The sequence below is a fragment of the Chiloscyllium plagiosum genome, unplaced genomic scaffold (genome assembly GCF_037043375.1).
Source record: "Chiloscyllium plagiosum isolate Xiang-an unplaced genomic scaffold, Cpla_swu_hap1 HiC_scaffold_38, whole genome shotgun sequence".
NCBI lineage: Eukaryota > Metazoa > Chordata > Chondrichthyes > Orectolobiformes > Hemiscylliidae > Chiloscyllium > Chiloscyllium plagiosum.
In genome coordinates, this window is record NW_028270176.1 from 10,730,216 (window position 1) to 10,746,900 (window position 16,685).

The window sequence follows — 16,685 nt, forward strand, 5'->3', positions numbered from 1 at the left end:
ACACACACACCGTCCCGAGCCGGTGTACACGTATTCCCTGTGTCTCTCACACACACACACAACGTCCTGAGCTGGTGTACAGGTATTCCCTGTGTCTCTCACACACACTGTCCCGAGCTGGTGTACAGGTATTCCCTGTGTCTCTCACACACAACGTCCTGAGCTGGTGTACAGGTATTCCCTGTGTCTCTCACACACACACCGTCCCGAGCTGGTGTACAGGTATTCCCTGTGTCTCACAAACACACCGTCCCGAGCTGGTGTACAGGTATTCTCTGTGTCTCACACACACACACACACCGTCCCAAGCTGGTGTACAGGTATTCTCTGTGTCTCACACACACACCGTCCCGAGCCGGTGTACACGTATTCCCTGTGTCTCTCACACACACACACAACGTCCTGAGCTGGTGTACAGGTATTCCCTGTGTCTCTCACACACAACGTCCTGAGCTGGTGTACAGGTATTCCCTGTGTCTCTCACACACACACCGTCCCGAGCTGGTGTACAGGTATTCCCTGTGTCTCACACACACACACCGTCCCGAGCTGGTGTTCAGGTATTCCCTGTGTCTCACACACACACACCGTCCCGAGCAGGTCTAAGGGTAATCCCTGTGTCTCGCACACACACCGTCCCGAGCTGGTGTACAGATATTCCCTGTGTCTCACACACACACACCGTCCCGAGCTGGTGTACAGGTATTCCCTGTGTCTCTCACACACACCATCCCGAGCTGGTGTACAGGTATTCCCTGTGTCTCACACACACACACACCGTCCCGAGCTGGTGTACAGGTATTCCCTGTCTCTCACAAACACACCGTCCCGAGCTGGTGTACAGGTATTCTCTGTGTCTCACACACACACACACACCGTCCCAAGCTGGTGTACAGGTATTCTCTGTGTCTCACACACACACCGTCCCGAGCCGGTGTACACGTATTCCCTGTGTCTCTCACACACACACACAACGTCCTGAGCTGGTGTACAGGTATTCCCTGTGTCTCTCACACACACTGTCCCGAGCTGGTGTACAGGTATTCCCTGTGTCTCTCACACACAACGTCCTGAGCTGGTGTACAGGTATTCCCTGTGTCTCTCACACACACACCGTCCCGAGCTGGTGTACAGGTATTCCCTGTGTCTCACACACACACACCGTCCCGAGCTGGTGTACAGATATTCCCTGTGTCTCTCACACACACACCGTCCCGAGCTGGTGTACAGGTATTCCGTGTGTCTCACACACACACACCGTCCCGAGCTGGTGTACAGATATTCCCTGTGTCTCACACACACACCGTCCCGAGCTGGTGTACAGGTATTCCCTGTGTCTCACACACACACACCGTCCCGAGCTGGTGTACAGGTATTCCCTGTGTCTCTCACACACAACGTCCTGAGCTGGTGTACAGGTATTCCCTGTGTCTCTCACACACACACCGTCCCGAGCTGGTGTACAGGTATTCCCTGTGTCTCACACACACACACCGTCCCGAGCTGGTGTACAGGTATTCTCTGTGTCTCACACACACACCGTCCCGAGCTGGTGTACACGTATTCCCTGTGTCTCTCACACACACACACACCATCCCGAGCTGGTGTACAGGTATTCCCTGTGTCTCTCACACGCACACCGTCCCGAGCTGGTGTACAGGTATTCCCTGTGTCTCACTCACACACACCGTCCCGAGCTGGTGTACAGGTATTCCTTGTGTCTCTCACACACACACCGTCCCGAGCTGGTGTACAGGTATTCCCTGTGTTTCTCACACACACACCGTCCCGAGCTGGTGTACAGGTATTCCCTGTATCTCACACACACACACACACCGTCCCGAGCTGGTGTACAGGTATTCCCTGTGTCTGACACACACACCGTCCCGAGCAGGTGTACAGGTATTCCCAGTCTCACACACACACACCATCCCGAGCTGGTGTACAGATATTCCCTGTGTCTCTCACACACACACCGTCCCGAGCTGGTGTACAGGTATTCCCTGTGTCACACATCCACACACCGTCCCGAGCTGGTGTACAGGTATTCCCTGTGTCTCACACACACACACCGTCCCGAGCTGGTGTACAGGTATTCCCTGTCTCACACACACACACCGTCCCGAGCTGGTGTACAGGTATTCCCTGTGTTTCTCACACACACACCGTCCCGAGCTGGTGTACAGGTATTCCCTGTGTCACACATCCACACACCGTCCCGAGCTGGTGTACAGGTATTCCCTGTGTCTCACACACACACACCATCCCGATCTGGTGTACAGGTATTCACTGTGTCTCTCACACACACAACGTCCCGAGCTGGTGTACAGGTATTCCCTGTGTCACACACCCACACACCGTCCCGAGCTGGTGTACAGGTATTCCCTGTGTCTCACACAAACACACCGTCCCGATCTGGTGTACAGGTATTCCCTGTGTCTCACACACACACCGTCCCGAGCTGGTGTACAGATATTCCCTGTGTCTCACACACACACCGTCCCGAGCTGGTGTACAGGTATTCCCTGTGTCTCACACACACACCGTCCCGAGCTGGTGTACAGATATTCCCTGTGTCTCACACACACACCGTCCCGAGCTGGTGTACAGATATTCCCTGTGTTTCTCACACACACACGGTCCCGAGCTGGTGTACAGATATTCCCTGTGTCTCACACACACACCGTCCCGAGCTGGTGTACAGGTATTCCCTGTGTCTCACACACACACACACCGTCCCGAGCTGGTGTACAGATATTCCCTGTGTCTCACACACACACACCGTCCCGAGCTGGTGTACAGGTATTCCCTGTGTCTCACACACACACACACCGTCCCGAGCTGGTGTACAGGTATTCCCTGTGTCTCACACAAACACCGTCCCGAGCTGGTGTACAGGTATTCCCTGTGTCTCACACACACACACACCGTCCCGAGCTGGTGTACAGATATTCCCTGTGTCTCACACACACACACCGTCCCGAGCTGGTGTACAGGTATTCCCTGTGTCTCACACACACACCGTCCCGAGCTGGTGTACAGGTATTCCCTGTGTCTCACACACACACACACACACACCGTCCCGAGCTGGTGTACAGGTATTCCCTGTCTCACACACACCCACCGTCCCGAGCTGCTGTACAGGTATCCCCTGTGTCTCACACACACACCGTCCCGAGCTGGTGTACAGGAATTCCCTGTCTCACACACACACACCGTCCCGAGCTGGTGTACAGGTATTCCCTGTGTCTCTCACACACACACCGTCCCGAGCTGGTGTACAGGTATTCCCTGTGTCTCTCACACACACACCGTCCCGAGCTGGTGTACAGGTATTCCCTGTGTCTCACACACACACCGTCCCGAGCTGGTGTACAGGTATTCCCTGTCTCACACACACCCACCGTCCCGAGCTGGTGTACAGGTATCCCCTGTGTCTCACACACACACCGTCCCGAGCTGGTGTACAGGTATTCCCTGTGTCTCACACACACACCGTCCCGAGCTGGTGTACAGGTATTCCCTGTATCTCACACAAACACACCGTCCCGATCTGGTGTACAGGTATTCCCTGTGTCTCACACACATACACCATCCCGAGCTAGTGTACAGGTATTCCCTGTGTCACACATCCACACACCGTCCCGAGCTGGTGCACAGGTATTCCCTGTGTCTCTCACACACACACCGTCCCGAGCTGGTGTACAGGTATTCCCTGTGTCTCTCACACACACCGTCCCGAGCTGGTGTACAGGTATTCCCTGTGTCTCTCACACACACACCGTCCCGAGCTGGTGTACAGGTATTCCCTGTGTCACACACACACACACCGTCCCGAGCTGGTGTACAGGTATTCCCTGTGTCTCACACACACACCGTCCCGAGCTGGTGTACAGGTATTCCCTGTCTCACACACACCCACCGTCCCGAGCTGGTGTACAGGTATCCCCTTTGTCTCACACACACACCGTCCCGAGCTGGTGTACAGGTATTCCCTGTCTCACACACACCCACCGTCCCGAGCTGGTGTACAGGTATCCCCTGTGTCTCACACACACACCGTCCCGAGCTGGTGTACAGGTATTCCCTGTGTCTCGCACACACACCGTCCCGAGCTGGTGTACAGGTATTCCCTGTGTCTCACACACACACCGTCCCGAGCTGGTGTACAGGTATTCCCTGTGTCTCTCACACACACACCGTCCCGAGCTGGTGTACAGGTATTCCCTGTGTCTCACACACACACACCGTCCCGAGCTGGTGTACAGGTATTCCCTGTGTCTCTCACAAACACCCGGTCCCGGGCTGTGTACAGGTATTCCCTGTGTCTCTCACAAGGAAAAACACCGTCCTGAGCTGGTGTACAGGTATTCCCTGTGTCTCACACACACACACACACACACACACAACGTCCCGAGCTGGTGTACAGGTATTCCCTGTGTCTCACACACACACACACACACACACCGTCCCGAGCTGGTGTACAGGTATTCCCTGTGTCTCTCACAAAAACACCGTCCCGAGCTGGTGTACAGGTATTCCCTGTGTCTCTCACAAACACACGGTCACGAGCTGTGTACAGGTATTCCCTGTGTCTCTCACAAACACACGGTCACGAGCTGTGTGCAGGTATTCCCTGTGTCTCACACACACACCGTCCCGAGCTGGTGTACAGGTATTCCCTGTGTCTCACACACACACACCGTCCCGAGCTGGTGTCCAGGTATCCCCGTGTCTCACACACACACCGTCCCGAGCTGGTGTACACGTATTCCCTGTGTCTCACACACACACCGTCCCGAGCTGGTGTACAGGTATTCGCTGTGTTTCTCACACACACACCGTCCCGAGCTGGTGTACAGGTATTCCCGGTGTCTCACACACACACCGTCCCGAGCTGGTGTACAGGTATTCCCTGTGTCTCACAAACACACCGTCCCGAGCTGGCGTACAGGTATTCCCTGTGTCTCACACACACACCGTCCTGCGCTGGTGTACAGGTATTCGCTGTGTCACTCACCCACACACCGTCCCGAGCTGGTGTACAGGTATTCCCTGTGTCTCACACACACACCGTCCCGAGCTGGTGGACAGTTATTCCCTGTGTCTCTCACACACACACCGTCCCGAGCTGGTGAACAGGTATTCCCTGTGTCTCACACACACACACCGTCCCGAGCTGGTGTACAGGTATTCCCTGTGTCTCACACACACACCGTCCTGAGCTGGTGTACAGGTATTCCCTGTCTCACACACACACACCGTCCCGAGCTGGTGTACAGATATTCCCTGTGTCTCACACACACCGTCCCGAGCTGGTGTACAAATATTCCCTCTGTCTCACACACACACCGTCCCGAGCTGGTGTACAGGTATTCCCTGTGTCTCACACACACACCGTTCCGAGCTGGTGTACAGGTATTCCCTGTGTCACACACCCACACACCGTCCCTAGCTGGTGTACAGGTATTCCCTGTGTCTCACACACACACCGTTCCGAGCTGGTGTACAGGTATTCCCTGTCTCACACACCCACACACCGTCCCGAGCTGGTGTACAGGTATTCCCTGCATCTCACACACACACACCGTCCCGAGCTGGTGTACAGATATTCCCTGTCTCACACACACACACACTGTCCCGAGATGGAGTACAGGTATTCCTTGTGTCTCACACACACACCGTCCCGAGCTGGTGTACAGGTATTCCGTGTGTCTCACACACACACACACACCGTCCCGAGCTGGTGTACAGGTATTCCCTGTGTCTCTCACACACACACCGTCCCGAGCTGGTGTACAGGTATTACCTGTGTCTCTCACACACACACCGTCCCGAGCTGGTGTACAGGTATTCCCTGTGTCTCTCACACACACACCGTCCCGAGCTGGTGTACAGGTATTCCCTGTGTCACACACACACACCGTCCCGAGCTGGTGTACAGGTATTCCCTGTGTCACACACCCACACACCGTCCCGAGCTGGTGTACAGGTATTCCCTGTCTCACACACACCCACCGTCCCGAGCTGGTGTACAGGTATCCCCTGTGTCTCACACACACCCACCGTCCCGAGCTGGTGTACAGGTATTCCCTGTGTCTCACACACACACCGTCCCGAGCTGGTGTACAGGTATTCCCTGTATCTCACACACACACCGTCCCGAGCTGGTGTACAGGTATTCCCTGTCTCACACACACCCACCGTCTCGAGCTGGTGTACAGGTATCCCCTGTGTCTCACAAACACACCTTCCCGAGCTGGTGTACAGGTATTCCCTGTGTCTCTCACACACACACCGTCCCGAGCTGGTGTACAGGTATTCCCTGTGTCTCTCACACACACACCGTCCCGAGCTGGTGTACAGGTATTCCCTGTGTCTCACACACACACACCGTCCCGAGCTGGTGTACAGGTATTCCCTGTGTCTCTCACAAACACCCGGTCCCGGGCTGTGTACAGGTTTTCCCTGTGTCTCTCACAAGGAAAAACACTGTCCTGAGCTGGTGTACAGGTATTCCCTGTGTCTCACACACACACACACACACACACACACACCATCCCGAGCTGGTGTACAGGTATTCCCTGTGTCTCACACACACACACACACACACACCGTCCCGAGCTGGTGTACAGGTATTCCCTGTGTCTCTCACAAACACACCGTCCCGAGCTGGTGAACAGGGATTCCCTGTGTCTCACACACACACTCCGTCCCGAGCTGGTGTACAGGTATTCCCTGTGTCTCTCACAAACACACCGTCCCGAGCTGGTGTACAGGTATTCCCTGTGTCTCTCACAAACACACGGTCACGAGCTGTGTACAGGTATTCCCTGTGTCTCTCACAAACACACGGTCACGAGCTGTGTACAGGTATTCCCTGTGTCTCACACACACACCGTCCCGAGCTGGTGTACAGGTATTCCCTGTGTCTCACACACACACACCGTCCCGAGCTGGTGTCCAGGTATCCCCTGTGTCTCACACACACACCGTCCCGAGCTGGTGTACACGTATTCCCTGTGTCTCACACACACACCGTCCCGAGCTGGTGTACAGGTATCCCCTGTGTCTCACACACACACCGTCCCGAGCTGGTGTACAGATATTCCCTGTGTTTCACACACACACCGTCCCGAGCTGGTGTACAGGTATTCGCTGTGTTTCTCACACACACACCGTCCCGAGCTGGTGTACACGTATTCCCTGTGTCTCACACACACACCGTCCCGAGCTGGTGTACAGGTATTCCCTGTGTCTCACACACACACCGTCCCGAGCTGGTGTACAGGTATTCCCTGTGTCTCACACACACACCGTCCCGAGCTGGTGTACAGGTATTCCCTGTGTCTCTCACACACACACCGTCCCGAGCTGGTGTACAGGTATTCGCTGTGTCACTCACCCACACACCGTCCCGAGCTGGTGTACAGGTATTCCCTGTGTCTCACACACACACACCGTCCAAGATGGTGTACAGGTATTCCCTGTGTCTCACACACCCACCGTTCCGAGCTGGTGTACAGGTATTCCCTGTGTCTCACACACACACACCGTCCCGAGCTGGTGTACAGGTATTCCCTGTGTCTCTCACACACACCGTCCCGAACTGGTGTACAGATATTCCCTGTGTCTCACACACACACCGTCCCGAGCTGGTGTACAGGTATTCCCTGTGTCTCACACACACACACCGTTCCGAGCTGGCGTACAGGTATTCCCTGTGTCACACACCCACACACCGTCCCTAGCTGGTGTACAGGTATTCCCTGTGTCTCATATACACACACCGTCCCGAGCTGGTGTACAGGTATCCCCTGGGTCTCACACACACACCGTTCCGAGCTGGTGTACAGGTATTCCCTGTCTCACACACCCACACACCGTCCCGAGCTGGTGTACAGGTATTCCCCGTGTCTCACACACACACACCGTCCCGAGCTGGTGTACAGATATTCCCTGTCTCACACACACACACACTGTCCCGAGATGGTGTACAGGTATTCCTTGTGTCTCACACACACACCGTCCCGAGCTGGTGTACAGGTATTCCGTGTGTCTCGCACACACACCGTCCCGAGCTGGTGTACAGGTATTCCCTGTGTCTCACACACACACACACCGTCCCGAGCTGGTGTACAGGTATTCCCTGTGTCTCACACACACACACTGTCCCGAGCTGGTGAACAGTATTCACCGTGTTTCACACACACACCATCCCGAGCAGGTCTACAGGTATTCCCTGTGTCTAACACGCACACCGTCCCAAGCTGGTGTACAGGTATTCCCTGTGTCTCACACACACACACTGTCCCGAGCTGGTGAACAGTATTCACCGTGTTTCACACACACAACATCCCGAGCTGGTGTACAGATATTCCCTGTGTGTCTCACACACACACCGTCCCGAGCTGGTGTACAGGTTTTCCATGTGTCTCACACACACACACCGTCCCGAGCTGGTGTACAGTTATTCCCTGTGTCTCATATACACACAGCGTCCCGAGCTGGTGTACAGGTATTCCCTGTGTCTCACACACACACCGTCCCGAGCTGGTGTACAGGTATTCCCTGTGTCTCACACACACACACCGTCCCGAGCTGGTGTACAGGTATTCCTTGTGTCTCACACACACACACCGTCCCGAGCTGGTGTACAGGTATTCCGTGTGTCTCACACACACACCGTCCCGAGCTGGTGTACAGGTATTCCCTGTGTCTCACACACACACACACCGTCACGCGCTGGTGTACAGGTATTCCCTGTGTCTCACACACACACACACCGTCCCGAGCTGGTGTACAGATATTCCCTGTGTCTCACACACACACCGTCCCGAGCTGGTGTACAGGTATCCCCTGTGTCTCACACACACACACCGTACCGAGCTGGTGTACAGGTATTCCCTGTGTCTCACACACACACCGTCCCGAGCTGGTGTACAGATATTCCCTGTGTCTCACACACACACACCGTCCCGAGCTGGTGTACATGTATTCCCTGTGTCTCACACACACACCGTCCCGAGCTGGTGTACAGGTATTCGCTGTGTCACTCACCCACACACCGTCCCGAGCTGGTGTACAGGTATTCCCTGTGTCTCACACACACACACCGTTCCGAGCTGGCGTACAGGTATTCCCTGTGTCACACACCCACACACCGTCCCTAGCTGGTGTACAGGTATTCCCTGTGTCTCATATACACACACCGTCCCGAGCTGGTGTACAGGTATCCCCTGGGTCTCACACACACACCGTTCCGAGCTGGTGTACAGGTATTCCCTGTCTCACACACCCACACACCGTCCCGAGCTGGTGTACAGGTAGTCCCTGCATCTCACACACACACACCGTCCCGAGCTGGTGTACAGATATTCCCTGTCTCACACACACACACACTGTCCCGAGATGGTGTACAGGTATTCCTTGTGTCTCACACACACACCGTCCCGAGCTGGTGTACAGGTATTCCGTGTGTCTCGCACACACACCGTCCCGAGCTGGTGTACAGGTATTCCCTGTGTCTCACACACACACACACCATCCCGAGCTGGTGTACAGGTATTCCCTGTGTCTCACACACACACACTGTCCCGAGCTGGTGAACAGTATTCACCGTGTTTCACACACACACCATCCCGAGCAGGTCTACAGGTATTCCCTGTGTCTAACACGCACACCGTCCCAAGCTGGTGTACAGGTATTCCCTGTGTCTCACACACACACACTGTCCCGAGCTGGTGAACAGTATTCACCGTGTTTCACACACACAACATCCCGAGTTGGTGTACAGATATTCCCTGTGTGTCTCACACACACACCGTCCCGAGCTGGTGTACAGGTTTTCCATGTGTCTCACACACACACACCGTCCCGAGCTGGTGTACAGTTATTCCCTGTGTCTCATATACACACACCGTCCCGAGCTGGTGTACAGGTATTCCCTGTGTCTCACACACACACCGTCCCGAGCTGGTGTACAGGTATTCCCTGTGTCTCACACACACACACCGTCCCGAGCTGGTGTACAGGTATTCCTTGTGTCTCACACACACACACCGTCCCGAGCTGGTGTACAGGTATTCCCTGTGTCTCACACACACACCGTCCCGAGCTGGTGTACAGGTATTCCCTGTGTCTCACACACACACACACCGTCCCGAGCTGGTGTACAGGTATTCCCTGTGTCTCACACACACACCGTCCCGAGCTGGTGTACAGGTATTCCCTGTGTCTCACACACACACCGTCCCGAGCTGGTGTACAGGTATTCCCTGTGTCTCACACACACACACACCGTCCCGAGCTGGTGTACAGGTATTCCCTGTGTCTCACACACACACACCGTCCCGAGCTGGTGTACAGGTATTCCCTGTGTCTCACACACACACACACACACCGTCCCGAGCTGGTGTACAGGTATTCGCTGTGTCTCACAAACACACCGTCCCGAGCTGGTGTACAGGTATTCCCTGTGTCTCTCACCCACACACCGTCCCGATCTGGTGTACAGGTATTCCCTGTGTCTCACAAACACACCGTTCTGAGCTGGTGTACACGTATTCCCTGTGTCTCACAAACACACCGTCCCGAGCTGGTGTACACGTATTCCCTGTGTCACACATCCACACACCGTCCCGAGCTGGTGTACAGGTATTCCCTGTGTCTCACAAACACACCGTCCCGAGCTGGTGTACAGGTATTCCCTGTGTCTCACACCCACACACACTGTCCCGAGCTGGTGTACACGTATCCCCTGTGTCTCTCACCCACACACCGTCCCGAGCTGGTGTACAGATATTCCCTGTGTCTCACACACACACCATCCCGATCTGGTGTACAGATATTCCCTGTGTCTCACACACACACCGTCCCGAGCTGGTGTACAGGTATTCCCTGTGTCTCACACACACACACACCGTCCCGAGCTGGTGTACAGGTATTCCCTGTGTCTCACACACACACACACCGTCCCGAGCTGGTGTACAGGTATTCCCTGTGTCTCACACCCACACACCGTCCCGATCTGGTGTACAGATATTCCCTGTGTCTCACACACACACCGTCCCGAGCTGGTGTACAGATATTCCCTGTGTCTCACACACACACCGTCCCGAGCTGGTGTACAGGTATTCCCTGTGTCTCACACACACACCGTCCCGATCTGGTGTACAGATATTCCCTGTGTCTCACACACACACCGTCCTGAGCTGGTGTACAGGTATTCCCTGTGTCTCACACACACACCATCCCGATCTGGTGTACAGATATTCCCTGTGTCTCACACACACACCGTCCCGAGCTGGTGTACAGGTATTCCCTGTGTCTCACACACACACCGTCCCGAGCTGGTGTACAGGTATTCCCTGTGTCTCACACACACACCGTCCTGAGCTGGTGTACAGGTATTCCCTGTGTCCCACAAACCCACCGTCCCGAGCTGGTGTACAGGTATTCCCTGTGTCTCACACCCACACACCGTCCCGAGCTGGTGTACAGGTATTCCCTGTGTCTCACACACACACACACCGTCCCGAGCTGGTGTACAGGTATTCCCTGTGTCTCACACCCACACACCGTCCCGAGCTGGTGTACAGGTATTCCCTGTGTCTCACACACACACACACCGTCCCGAGCTGGTGTACAGATATTCCCTGTGTCTCACACCCACACACCGTCCCGAGCTGGTGTACAGGTATTCCCTGTGTCTCACACACACACCGTCCCGAGCTGGTGTACAGATATTCCCTGTGCCTCACACACACACCGTCCCGAGCTGGTGTACAGATATTCCCTGTGTCTCACACACACACACACCGTCCCGAGCTGGTGTACAGATATTCCCTGTGTCTCACACACACACCGTCCCGAGCTGGTGTACAGGTATTCCCTGTGTCTCACACACACACACACCGTCCTGAGCTGGTGTACAGATATTCCCTGTGTCTCTCACACACACCGACCCGAGCTGGTGTACAGATATTCCCTGTGTCTCACACACACAAACCGTCCCGAGCTGGTGTACAGGTATTCCCTGTGTCTCTCACACTCACACCGTCCCGAGCTGGTGTACAGGTATTCCCTTTGTCTCACACACACACACACCGTCCCGAGCTGGTGAACAGTATTCACCGTGTTTCACACACACACCATCCCGAGCAGGTCTACAGGTATTCCCTGTGTCTCTCACAAACACACCGTCCCGAGCTGGTGTACAGATATTCCCTGTGTCTCACACACACAAACCGTCCCGAGCTGGTGTACAGGTATTCCCTGTGTCTCACACACACACACACCGTCCCGAGCTGGTGTACAGGTTTTCCCTGTGTCTCTCACACACACACCGTCCCGAGCTGGTGTACAGGTTTTCCATGTGTCTCACACACACACACCGTCCCGAGCTGGTGTACAGGTATTCCCTGTGTCTCATATACACACACCGTCCCGAGCTGGTGTACAGGTATTGGCTGTGTCTCACACACACACCGTCCCGAGCTGGTGTACAGGTATCCCCTGTGTCTCACACACACAACGTCCCGAGCTGGTGTACAGGTATTCCCTGTGTCTCACAAACACACCGTCCCGAGCTGGTGTACAGGTATTCCCTGTCTCACACACACACACCGTCCCGAGCTGGTGTACAAGTATTCCCTGTGTCTCACACACACACACCGTCCCGAGCTGGTGTACAGGTATTCCCTGTGTCTCACACACACACACACACCGTCCCGAGCTGGTGTACAGGTATTCCCTGTGTCACACACACACCGTCCCTAGCTGGTGTACAGGTATTCCCTGTGTCTCACACACACACCGTCCCGAGCTGGTGTACAGGTATTCGCTGTGTCACTCACACGCACCGTCCCGAGCTGGTGTACACGTATTCCCTGTGTCTCACAAGCACACCGTCCCGAGCTGGTGTACAGGTATTCCCTGTGTCTCACACCCACACACCGTCCCGAGCTGGTGTACAGGTATCCCCTGTGTCTCTCTCACACACACCGTCCCGAGCTGGTGTACAGATATTCCCTGTGTCTCACACACACACCGTCCCGATCTGGTGTACAGGTATTCCCTGTGTCTCACACACACAAAGCATCCCGAGCTGGTGTACAGATATTCCCTGTGTCTCACACACACACATCGTCCCGAGCTGGTGTACAGGTATTCCCTGTGTCTCTCACACACACACCGTCCCGAGCTGGTGTACAGGTATTCCCTGTGTCTCGCACACACACCGTCCCGAGCTGGTGTACAGGTATTCCCTGTGTCTCACACACACACCGTCCCGAGCTGGTGTACAGGTATTCCCTGTGTCTCGCACACACACACCGTCCCGAGCTGGTGTACAGGTATTCCCTGTGTCTCTCACACACACACCGTCCCGAGCTGGTGTACAGGTATTCCCTGTGTCTCACACACACACCGTCCCGAGCTGGTGTACAGGTATTCCCCGTGTCTCACACACACACACCGTCCCGAGCTGGTGTACAGGTATTCCCTGTGTCTCTCACACACACACCGTCCCGAGCTGGTGTACAGGTATTCCCCGTGTCTCACACACACACCGTCCCGAGCTGGTGTACAGGTATTCCTTGTGTCTCACACACACACCGTCCCGAGCTGGTGTACAGGTATTCCCCGTGTCTCACACACACACACCGTCCCGAGCTGGTGTACAGGTATTCCCTGTGTCTCTCACACACACACCGTCCCGAGCTGGTGTACAGGTATTCCTTGTGTCTCACACACACACCGTCCCGAGCTGGTGTACAGGTATTCCTTGTGTCTCACACACACACCGTCTCGAGCTGGTGTACAGATATTCCCTGTGTCTCACACACACACCGTCCCGAGCTGGTGTACAGGTATCCCCTGTGTCACACACACACCGTCCCTAGCTGGTGTACAGGTATCCCCTGTGTCACACACACACCGTCCCTTGCTGGTGTACAGGTATTCCCTGTGTCACACACACACCGTCCCTAGCTGGTGTACAGGTATTCCCTGTGTCACACACACACCGTCCCTAGCTGGTGTACAGGTATTCCCTGTCTCACACACACACCGTCTCGAGCTGGTGTACAGATATTCCCTGTGTCTCACACACACACCGTCTCGAGCTGGTGTACAGATATTCCCTGTGTCTCACACACACACCGTCCCGAGCTGGTGTACAGGTATCCCCTGTGTCTCTCACACACACACCGTCCCGTGCTGGTGTACAGATATTCCCTGTGTCTCACACACACACCGTCCCAAGCTGGTGTACAGGTATTCCCTGTGTCTCTCACACACACACCGTCCCGAGCTGGTGTACAGGTATTCTCTGTGTCTCACACACACACCGTCCCGAGCTGGTGTACAGGTATTCCCTGTGTCTCACACACACAAAGCATCCCGAGCTGGTGTACAGGTGTTCCCTGTGTCTCACACACATACCGTCCCGAGCTGGTGTACAGGTATTACCTGTGTCTCACACACACACCGTCCCGAGCTGGTGTACAGGTATTCCCTGTGTCTCACACACACACACCGTCCCGAGCTGGTGTACAGGTATTCCCTGTGTCTCACACACACACCGTCCCGAGCTGGTGTACAGGTATTACCTGTGTCTCACACACACACCGTCCCGAGCTGGTGTACAGGTATTCCCTGTGTCTCACACACACACCGTCCCGAGCTGGTGTACAGGTATTCCCTGCGTCTCACACACACACCGTCCCGAGCTGGTGTACAGGTATTACCTGTGTCTCACACACACACACACCGTCCCGAGCTGGTGTACAGGTATTCCCTGTGTCTCACACACACACCGTCCCGAGCTGGTGTACAGGTATTACCTGTGTCTCACACACACACCGTCCCGAGCTGGTGTACAGGTATTCCCTGTGTCTCACACACACACACCGTCCCGAGCTGGTGTACAGATATTCCCTGTGTCTCACACACACACACACCGTCCCGAGCTGGTGTACAGGTATTCCCTGTGTCTCTCACACACACACCGTCCCGAGCTGGTGTACAGGTATTCCCTGTGTCTCGCACACACACCGTCCCGAGCTGGTGTACAGGTATTCCCTGTGTCTCACACACACACCGTCCCGAGCTGGTGTACAGGTATTCCCTGTGTCTCGCACACACACCGTCCCGAGCTGGTGTACAGGTATTCCCTGTGTCTCTCACACACACACCGTCCCGAGCTGGTGTACAGGTATTCCCTGTGTCTCACACACACACCGTCCCGAGCTGGTGTACAGGTATTCCCCGTGTCTCACACACACACACCGTCCCGAGCTGGTGTACAGGTATTCCCTGTGTCTCTCACACACACACCGTCCCGAGCTGGTGTACAGGTATTCCCCGTGTCTCACACACACACCGTCCCGAGCTGGTGTACAGGTATTCCTTGTGTCTCACACACACACCGTCCCGAGCTGGTGTACAGGTATTCCCCGTGTCTCACACACACACACCGTCCCGAGCTGGTGTACAGGTATTCCCTGTGTCTCTCACACACACACCGTCCCGAGCTGGTGTACAGGTATTCCTTGTGTCTCACACACACACCGTCCCGAGCTGGTGTACAGGTATTCCTTGTGTCTCACACACACACCGTCTCGAGCTGGTGTACAGATATTCCCTGTGTCTCACACACACACCGTCCCGAGCTGGTGTACAGGTATCCCCTGTGTCACACACACACCGTCCCTAGCTGGTGTACAGGTATCCCCTGTGTCACACACACACCGTCCCTTGCTGGTGTACAGGTATTCCCTGTGTCTCACACACACCGTCCCTAGCTGGTATACAGGTATTCCCTGTGTCACACACACACCGTCCCTAGCTGGTGTACAGGTATTCCCTGTCTCACACACACACCGTCTCGAGCTGGTGTACAGATATTCCCTGTGTCTCACACACACACCGTCTCGAGCTGGTGTACAGATATTCCCTGTGTCTCACACACACACCGTCCCGAGCTGGTGTACAGGTATCCCCTGTGTCTCTCACACACACACCGTCCCGTGCTGGTGTACAGATATTCCCTGTGTCTCACACACACACCGTCCCAAGCTGGTGTACAGGTATTCCCTGTGTCTCTCACACACACACCGTCCCGAGCTGGTGTACAGGTATTCCCTGTGTCTCACACACACACCGTCCCGAGCTGGTGTACAGGTATTCCCTGTGTCTCACACACACAAAGCATCCCGAGCTCATGTACAGGTGTTCCCTCTGTCTCACACACACACCGTCCCGAGCTGGTGTACAGGTATTACCTGTGTCTCACACACACACCGTCCCGAGCTGGTGTACAGATATTCCCTGTGTCTCACACACACACACCGTCCCGAGCTGGTGTACAGGTATTCCCTGTGTCTCACACACACACCGTCCCGAGCTGGTGTACAGGTATTACCTGTGTCTCACACACACACCGTCCCGAGCTGGTGTACAGGTATTCCCTGTGTCTCACACACACACACACCGTCCCGAGCTGGTGTACAGGTATTCCCTGTGTCTCACACACACACACACCGTCCCGAGCTGGTGTACAGGTATTCCCTGTCTCACACACACACACCGTCCCGAGCTGGTGTACAGGTATTCCCTGTCTCACACACACACACCGTCCCGAGCTGGTGTACAGGTATTCCCTGTCTCACACACACACACCG

General features: G+C 55.3%; 1 protein-coding gene across 1 annotated transcript in view; it reads right to left on the minus strand.

Moving 5' to 3' along the window:
• pou2f2b (POU class 2 homeobox 2b) overlaps positions 1-16,685 on the minus strand; it is a 333,861-nt gene that overhangs the window by 114,476 nt on the left and 202,700 nt on the right. The gene's annotated exons all lie outside the window — the stretch shown is intronic.